The sequence below is a fragment of the Crocuta crocuta genome, unplaced genomic scaffold (genome assembly GCF_008692635.1).
Source record: "Crocuta crocuta isolate KB4526 unplaced genomic scaffold, BGI_CrCroc_1.0 scaffold21, whole genome shotgun sequence".
Classification (NCBI taxonomy): domain Eukaryota; kingdom Metazoa; phylum Chordata; class Mammalia; order Carnivora; family Hyaenidae; genus Crocuta; species Crocuta crocuta.
In genome coordinates this window covers 436,303-446,637 of record NW_027527938.1, presented here as the reverse complement: position 1 = coordinate 446,637, position 10,335 = coordinate 436,303, and positions in this window count along the sequence as shown.

The window sequence follows — 10,335 nt, the reverse complement described above, 5'->3', positions numbered from 1 at the left end:
TGAAAAAGCAAAATCAGTTTAATATATATATATATATAATATTTTAAGCACTTATTTAAAATAAATTTATTCTACCTTAAGTGTATTTTGTTTGGCACCACGTCTTGATTGTTGTTGCATTTGAAGAATAACCACACTCTTGACAATAAAAAAAAGGTATTCACTGAAAACCTTGTTTAAAGTATTAACATTAAAAACTCACTTGAGGGGCGCCTGGGTGGCTTAGTCGGTTAAGCGTCCGACTTTCGCTTAGGTCATGATCTCGCGGTTCGTGGGTTCGAGCCCCGCGTCGGGCTCTGTGCTGACTGCCAGCTCAAAGCCTGGAGCCTGTTTCAGAGTCTGTGTCTCCCTCTCTCTCTGACCCTCCCCTGCTCATGCTGTCTCTCTCTATCTCTCTCCTAGAAATAAAATAAAACATTAAAAAAAATAATAAAAAAAATAAAACCTCACTTGAGTCTTTTCATGTTGCAATTGCCACTTAGGAAAAATGCATGAAAATTCATCATTTTAGTTAATGTTTGAGCTGGGAATACCTTCTGATCCACCTTGATGAAATAAGTATTACATGGAGAATCCACAGCAATGGAAACATCTAGAGTAAGAGTGTTCACACTGTGCTGTTAGGAGCCAGGAATTTTTTTTTTTTCTTCCCACTAGAATTTTACTGTATCTTCAGAGAAAGGAGAGAATAGCTCTGCCATGTCTCTGGCCCATCTCTGGTCCATCATTCTACCTCTAACCAGAGAGCTAGAGGCGTCAGTATAAAAACACTTGACATTTATTAAGTCTACATTTAACATTTCGTCCTTTCAAATTTTTTTTTAATGTTTTATTTATTTCTGAGGGACAGAGAGAGACACCGTGAGCAGGGGAAAGAGATACAGAATCTGAAGCAGCTCCAGGCTCTGAGCTAGCTGTCAGCACAGAGCCCAACGCGAGGCTCGAACCCACGAGCCATGAGATCATGAGCTGAGCCGAAGACAGATGCCCAATCGACTGAGCCATCCAGATGCCCCAACATTTTGTTCTTGAGTAAAGGAATTATCTGTTATATATAAAAAAAAAAGTGAAGGTCATTGGCCTAGAGGCAGACAATCTAACACAGATCGTGAAGAATCTGCTGAGTATTGACAATAGACGTGTGTGTGTGTAGTTCTAAGTTATTATACTTTCGTTATGAATTCTAAGAATATTTAGGGGTCCATACAGCACAGATACTGGTCATTGCCTTCCTTATAAAAAAGGAAGCAGATTTAAAAAAAAAAAAAACAGTTAAATGCCTTAATCACAGTGTTAACTTGGGGAGTTCGCCAATGTACTTCCTCTCTCATAAATCATATTTACTGGAAAGCAACAGGAAACCAATTTATATTTGGTAATGTAACAATGTATATAATATAACAATTTCTATTTGGTAGTGTGAGTGTCTGAATGTATTCTTTGGGAAGTCAAGCTGATGATCCCAACAAAAATTCACTTTTCAAAATACAAAATAAAATTTTGCCATGGAATTTTGAAACATTGCTGTATCTATTATTCTGATAGTAATTGAAGCTGATTTGATACCAGATACAAAGTTACCATAAAGTGAGTACTAACTTGATAGAGAATAGAAAGCTAGGAGCTAAACCAGCCATCTAAAGCTTTAGATGTTTAAGGCAAAAATTAGCTCAGGCACTCTACTTTGTTTATCTGTAGACAAGCAGTATTTGAATTCAAGAAAAGAAAAATTTCTAGATTATTGAAAAACTTCTAAAAGGGGAAATTTCTCATTTGTGTTTAAGATTACTGTTATTTCTAACATGCACTCCTGTCTATTTATGAAGGAGACTTGAAGTCCATGTTAATTTTTCACTATCCAGTTGGTACTTGAAGGTATTGATTTCTTTTGTTAATTAAGTAAAAAAAAAGAAAACAAAAAACCATCTGGAGGGGAACATCCTTTTGTGCTAAAAAATAATATAGAAATATTGGATAAAAAGTTGGGGCATCAGGATCACTCAGTCAGTTAAGGATCTGACTTTGGCTCAGGTCATGATCTCACAGTTAACGAGTCCAGACCCGGAACAGGCTCTCTGCTGTCAGTGAGAAGCCCATTGGGATCCTCTGTCTCTCTCTCACTCTGCCCTTCCCCCACTTGCATGCTCACTCTCTCTCAAAAATAAGTAAACATAAAAAAGTGAACTATTATAGTGAAAATGATTCTATACAATGGTGTATGTATCATAGAAACCTGGCATATGCAGATTTATCATTCCCAGCTTCAGATATTTGCAAGTGACTCCAATAGAGATTGATATGTGGTTATTTTCAGTTTGTTTTAGGAAACTTCTGTATGAGAATGAACCACTGGGCCAGGGGTGTGGACAACTCAGTTGCTAAGCAGCCATCTTAGCAGTGCATGTCAGTATGGTTTCCTCCTTTGTTTCTGCCTTTACTAAACCTCTTACATTTAGACTTAAATTACTTTTCTTAGGCAAATGAAACAAAAAATAAATCCAAATGAAGGGTTGTTCATGTTGATGAAGACGTTTCAAAAGTGGAAACTGTTATGCAAAGTTGGATAGATTAAAGTGCAGCAGTTGAATTGTGCAACAGTATATGGATATGTCACACACACACACACACACACACACACACACACACACTTTTAGACAGTGGCCATGTAAGCATAACATTCTTTTTCAACTCTTAGACAAAATAAGCATAAATTGATTGACTATTCATTAAATGTCAGAAGATATTCAGAGGAAACAAGAGACTTTCATGGAAACATATATCTGGGTAAAATCAAACTTTTATACATTAGGGCAAATATGCAAGCAAGCACTGACATGCATATATGATTGTTCAGGAAAAACAACTTTCTGTGTATAACAAGAAACTAAGAGGAATCTTATGCTCACATTTAAGAGAATTAGTTTACTCTATTGAAGAGTCTCTTCTCTTAGACAGAAGTGTAATAGGACAGCATATGTATATACTGTATATATACTAGATGATAAAACTTACTCAAGCATGCACATCTAATGATAAGCACGTCAAAGGTCATCATATCATCAATTTATGGGCAATATGACCAAAACTTAGATTTAAAAAAGCTTATTATATTATTTTACAAACAAAAAGTTGTTAAGGAGTCGTGGATAGTAACCTGCTACATGCTGGATGTCTAATAAAATGAATGATTAGCTAAAAGTACAATTAACTTTCTAGTCTCCTTTAATTGTTGGGGATGTAAGTAGAAAAACATTTTTATTCATTCAATTAATAACAGATTAATTATACAGGGACATCTGTAAGCCACATGTGTGTCTTAATGTTGAGATGCTTATTATATCCTTTTTCATATACTTCAAACTTCTTGAGTAGGATGTAGTACATATATTCAACACATTATACAGGGATCACATTAATTCTTTGAATATAGAGCATGATTAAGGAGATACTCAATGAAAGTACATAAGAAAGAAGTATTAGGACAAGTGAGTCCTGAACATTGAATGATTTGGAGTTCTGTGGAAAGAAATAAAATTATTTCAAGGCACAATAACCACTTAAAAGCAAAATATGATGTTTCTAAAGCAGATGGTTACTGAGTACAATGTTTAAGCTGAATTGGAAGAGCTGATTCAAAGGCAACAAAGGAGGAACTGTTGGAAGATTCAGGAAATGTAGTTAAAATTGTCAAACAGGCAAAACTGCAACATTGAAGAATTAAGGGAAGATATTTGAGAGTTTGTATAATATAGTAAACATTTCTAATGTACTAAGCTCCTAACCAACAGGTCATCCAATTGGCATCAGCAAAGAAAAACAAGCACATGGACCCTTAATATCACACAAGAAATAACTCTCTCTTTTTGACTCCTTTAAAGTTTGTTAATCATAATGCTCTTAAAAATAAAATTTACCCCTTTGTAAATGGCTGTTCCCATTAGTCACTCATAATCTCCTTTCAACCATCCTCCCAAGTATTTCCCACCAACTATTTCATTAATTTATTTGCACAGGATGAAGCAGTCACTTATTAGAATGCCAAGAGAAGATCTGATAAATCCTACTATTTATCCACAATTTTTTGTAATTTTTCATCAACTTCTGCTGTATTACTCAAAGATCCACAGGACAAAGTGTTTATCTATTTTCATCATCAAAAATCCCAAGCACAGTATCCTAACGCAGATACCAATGCAGAATAAATATTCAAAGAATATACTTGGATAAATTTATAAGTACATAAGTGTGCACTATATGTACCCATTATCCTCCTTTTTCTTTATTCTCAATCTTAACATCAACAGTATATATAATCCCCTGTTTATTGCAGTTTTATTTAAAGTGGCCAAAACACAGAAGCAGCCTAAATGTTCATTGATAGATATATGGATAAGGAAGGTGTATACACACAAATACACACACACACACAATATGGAAAAAGGAGAGATCTTGCCATTTGTGACCACATGGATAGACTAGAGGGTATTATGCTAAGTGAAACGAGTCAGGCTGAGAAAGACAAATATCATATGATTTCATATGCTGAATCTAAAACAAAACAAAAAAAAAATGAATAAACAAACTAATAAAAGGCAGAATCAGACCAAAAATACAGAGAACAAACTGATAGTTACCAGAGAGAAGAGAGGGTGAGGTGTGGGCAAAATGGGTGAGGGGAGTGGGAGATACAGGCTTCCAGCTATGGAATGATTAAGTCATGGAAATAAAAGACACAGGATATGGAATATACTCAATGATATTTTAATAGTGTCATATGATGACAGGTGGTAGCTACACTTGTGGTGAGCACAGCACAACATATAGAGAAGTAGACTCACTATGTTGTGCACCTGATACTAACGTAGCATTGTGTGTCAACTATACTCAAATACAATTTAAAAAAATGAGTGTCATGCTTCAGTTTAATGGAGTGAAGAAACATATGGCCCACACTATTGCAATGAAGGGTGTTACCACCATATTGGGGGATGTAAAAGGATGACACATACATCTTGATAAGGATGAACTTAACAGACCTAGCCTCATGTGAAAGATAGTATAAACATAAATCCTGTGTATATGGACACATGTGTGACTGTATATATGTCCCTATCCATATATAGCAAATATTTTGAAGAATAATGTAACTTATAACGCTTAAGATTTTACTTTTAACAGAATGGTGCTGCAATGTTATCAAATAATATAAATAAAAATAAATTTAAAATACATGTATTGGATTGTTTCTAGTAATGTGGCACAGTAACCATATGAAAAATCGATACTCTTCAAACCAATAAAAAATTGTCTGATATAAGTATGGCTACTACAGCTTTCTTTTGTCAACCACAATGAGATACCATCTCACACCTGTCAGAATTGTTAACATTAACAACTCAGGCAACAACAGATGTTGGTGAGGATGAGGAGAAAGAGGGTCTCTTTTGCACTGTTGGTGGGAATGCAAACTGGCACAGCCACTCTGGAAAACAGTATGAAGTTTCCCAAAAAAATTAAAACTAGAACTACCCTACGACCCAGGATTGCACTAGTAGTTATTTATCTAAAAGATACAGGAATGCTGTTTTGAAGGGGCACATGTACCCCAATGTTTATAGCAGCACTATCAACAATAGCCAAATGATGGAAAGAGCCCAATGCCCATTAATGGATGAATGGATAAAGAAGATGTGGTATACACACACACACACACACACACACACACACACACACACACACACACAATGGAGAATGACTCAGCAATCAAAAAGAAAGAAATTTTGCCATTTGCAACTACATGGATGGAACTAGAGGGTATCATGCTAAGTGAAATTAGTCAGAGAAGGACAAATATCATATGACTTCACTCATATGAGGACTTTAAAACACAGAACAGATGAACATAAGTGAAGGGAAGCAAAAGTAATATAAAAAACAGCGAGGGGGCAAAACATAAGAGACTCTCAAATATGGAGAACAAACAGAGGGTTACTGGAGGGCTTGTGTGAGGAGGGATGGACTAAATGAGTAAGGGACAATAAGGAATCTACTCCTGAAATCATTGTTGTACTCTATGCTAACTTGGATGTAAATTTAAAAAAATAAATATATTAAAAAAAGTTAAAAAATAAAAAAAATAAATCTCATTAATTGTTCCAATTAAAAAAACAATAAAAAATTCAGACAACAGCATTTTAAAAAATGTTTTAAAGTTTATTTATTTATTTGAGAGAGAGAGAGAGAGAGAGAGAAAGAGAGAGAGAGAGAGAGACAGTATGAGAAGGGGAGAGGCAGAGAGAGGGAGAAAGAGAATTCCAAGCAAGCTCTGCACTGTCAGCACAAAGACTGATGTGGAGTTCAAACTCAGGAACTGCATTACCTGAGCTGAAATCAAAAGTCAGTCAGGCACTTAACTGACTGAGCCACCCAGGGTCCCCTTGACAACAGCTTTTTAAGAATGGGTGGTATGGGCAAAACATTAAGAGATTCCCTCTGCTCTCCCAACTACCTACCTTGCTAGGGACACTATACAAAGAATACAGAGAGGTATGAACTATTGATCTATTAATCAATATGACCAAAGGCTTTGTTTTTCAGAGCTACACCAGGCATGACAGAGCCTGGTGTCCAAATAAGACGAAATGTTAAGTTTAGTGAACTTGACCTCCCAAGTAAAGTTAGGACATGAACCCTCTAAGAAAAAAAATCTATCCTACAGGAGAAGATATGTTATTCTCCTAAGTTACTAATAACTAATAACTATTGCTGAACTATTTAGTATTCCTATTATTATTTAAATACTATTTCCTCTATTTCTCTTTGGACTTTTAATTTTGTTGTCATGAGGTTTAGTAGTTTGACTGCCTTTACTCTGTATCCATATTAATTCCATTGTGGTGTTATCCTGTGTTATAAAACATATAATATATCTGTGTGTGTGTGTGTGTGGGTGTAAAATCTATGAATATTTACTAGACTTGACTTTCAACAGTATCATAATATATGCTGTTTGAACATGTATGTTGTTAATTTTTGTATAATCATTTTTTAAATAAAAAATATCAAATTACTACTTGTTTTATTTAGTCTCTCCTCTATAATGCTGTAAATTTATATTTATTTTCATGATTGTTTTATTCATATGCATCTCTCTTGCTATACAGTGTGCAGCATGAGAGTAGGGACCAGATCCATTATTATTCACCAGTGTCCATGGTACACAATTAATATTTTAAAATATTTTTTAAAAAAATAACTGAATACAGGGATGTGAAGAGAATAGTGACCTTATTTCTAGTATTTTCTATATAATTAAAAATTTACCTATCAAGTTATATATGTTCTAATATTTTAAAAAATTCAGCTAGAGAAAGTCTATATTTAAAATCATCTCTGAATTAATTCCACAGTAATCAAAAAGCTATTCTATTAATAAAAGTTAAATGTATCTTCTAACACCCACTTAAAATTACATAAATATTTGCTCCATATTAAATACACTAAAGAAAGACCAAAATAAAATTTCAATGATAATATATTTGCAGATTTTTTTTCACATTTCATTAAAAAAACAAACAAACAAAAAAGACAGCCAAAATATTTAAGAGCAAAACCTATGGACTTTTAACCTAACCAAACATAGTTTCAGGTATTTGCTTTCATGACTAAATATCTCAGGACAATATCTTTTTGAGAGTCAGTTCCAATATTAGCAAAGTAGGCAAAATTTTAAATTCCTCACAAGATTGTTGGGAAAATTTAGTAATACATCATATATGTTGAGTGCAAAGCAGACATGCAAACAAAACAATTTTTTCTATAATCTAAGTTCTATTTTATTTTTTTTTAACTTCTAGACCCTAAGATTTGGAAAAATACCATATGCACGTGTGGAGATTCAACGCTCAAAACATGTGCTGTTCGCAATTATTTATGAATAATGGAAGCTTACTAGTGATATATGTTGGAAAAATGAGATGGAGAAAACTGGGAACATAGTTGTGATCATCAAGCATTGAAATTGATCTGCAGTGAATCTGTATGTTTTTCTCCACATGGTCTATTTCTAACATCCAGCTTCTCTACAGAAATACTATTGGTCTCTGTATAGTGATCTAATAATCATTCTAAACACGGTATGTGTAATAAAGTAGTCCTAATTCAAAAATATTTACAAAATTACTTTTCTTAAAATATTTTGCATTTATCCTTTTCTTTAAAAGCATATGGTTTGGTTTATTACAAACCACACTGACGTAAACGACATTATTTACGCTATTGATTAAAAGATTCAGCACACCATTAATTTACTGCTGCTGAAATCTACTTTTTGACATATTGTTTTGTCATTTTAATATAATTTGTAAGTAAATGCATAGACATTTACAATCTCAAATGTTTGTAACATGTAATATATATGTGTGTATACATGTGTGTACATTCTGCATGTGTCTGCACATTTTATCTCAATTTTCGACTTTGTTTAAATCATGCTCTATAAAGAATAAGCCAGTATTACTAAATTCTATGCGTTATGCATCTGTGCCTTCTGAAATTCTTTGAAAAATAGCACATGTGCTTCCAAAACTGAGTTGATTGTACAACTTAGGCTCAGAAGAATTTCTTTTTATTATTTTAAATTAATTAATTAATTAATTTTGAGAGAAGATCAGGGGAGGGACAGAGAGAAGGGAAGAGAGTCTCAAACAGGCTCCACATTTAGCATAGAGGCCTCAGGGCTCGATCCCACAAACTGCAAAATCTTGATCTGAGACTAAATGAAGAGTGGAACTAAATGACTGAGCCTCTCAGGCATCTATAAGAAATTATAGATTTCTTTCTATAATTGTTGTGTCAGAAAAAAATAAAACAGTAAAACGAATTCTGCATTCAGTCTTTGTTCTTCTCCATTTGGTCATGCAATACATATCTGTAAGGACTAGTGATAAAGCAATTATTTCTCAACTTCTGCAACTGCATCAGTTATTTTCCTTCTGTGTCTCTCCTGTGTTGTTTTCAAATCAATGATGTTAACAGAGTCACAATGCACACTTAGTTTTTATCTATCTCTAGATATTTCAAAAACCATATGAATAGTCAGATGGCACTTCAAGTTCACATAAGTATTCTAGAACTCCTTTTCCTATCTAGAAAAGCTTTTCTGTGGTTATTAGCACTTTTATTTTGATTACTTTAATTGAAAGAGAAAATAAACTATTTTTGGTGTTTTGTTATTGTTAGGGAGCTAATGTCAGGTTATAATGATAAAAGGTAACAATAAATGTATATTTAGAGAAATATATGAATAGTTCCATCTCGGTTGTATGTAGATGGAGAGTATAAACTGATACATTGAAGGCATTGCTAGATCTTCACATTTCTATATCAAGGTAATCATTTAATTAAAAAAACTTCCATTATATTATCCTTACTCTAATGAAGCTATAAGTTCAATTGGGAAGTACTTTAAATAACCTAAAACAATGCATTCCATCGTGCTGATTTAGCTTCCTTTATAAATAATTTGACTTTTCCAATCTAATTCTAAATTACAGAAAACAATTTACAGCTAATTTAAAAAAAGAGAGAAGATACTACAATGATAATAGTTATCAGGTCTATAAAGGACAATGATAATAAGCAACTAATATATTTGGGGTTCTTTTTATACATCAGTGAGTCAGATAAAATAAGAATTATTGTGTTTATTACACTCAAAATATCATATCAGCTACTATTATTCCTAATTTAGAAACCTTAGTTTGATAAAAGATAAGTAATATATTGACAATATCAGGGCTTGTGAGATAGGAGTTGGAATTTGAATTCACTTCCCTCAGATTCCAGATTCATGTTTTTTTTTTAATGTTTTTATTTATTTCTGAAAGAGAGAGAGACAGCGTGAGCAAGGGAGGGTCTGAGAGAGAGGGAGACACAGAATCTGAAGCAGGCTCCAGGCTCTGAGCTAGCTGTCAGCACAGAGCCCAACGTGGGGCTCGAACCCACAAACCACGAGATCATGACCTGAGCCAAAGTCGGATGCTTAACTGACTGAGCCACCCAGGTGCCCCCAGATTCATGTTCTTTCCATTATATTATGCTGTTATCTCAACAAATTTTTTTCTCATTCCTCTACTTCGTGTTTTCATAAACACAGTTATAAAATGAATCATTGCTTTGATGAAATGAGGGCCAGTAGAGAATAAAACATTTAATATACTTTAGTACAAAAGTACTTTTCTTCATGTCTTCCCTTTTTTTATTTCTTAAAAATTATAAATATTGAAAGGAATATTTATTAGTGTAAATTATTTGTGGAAATTTCTGACAATATGT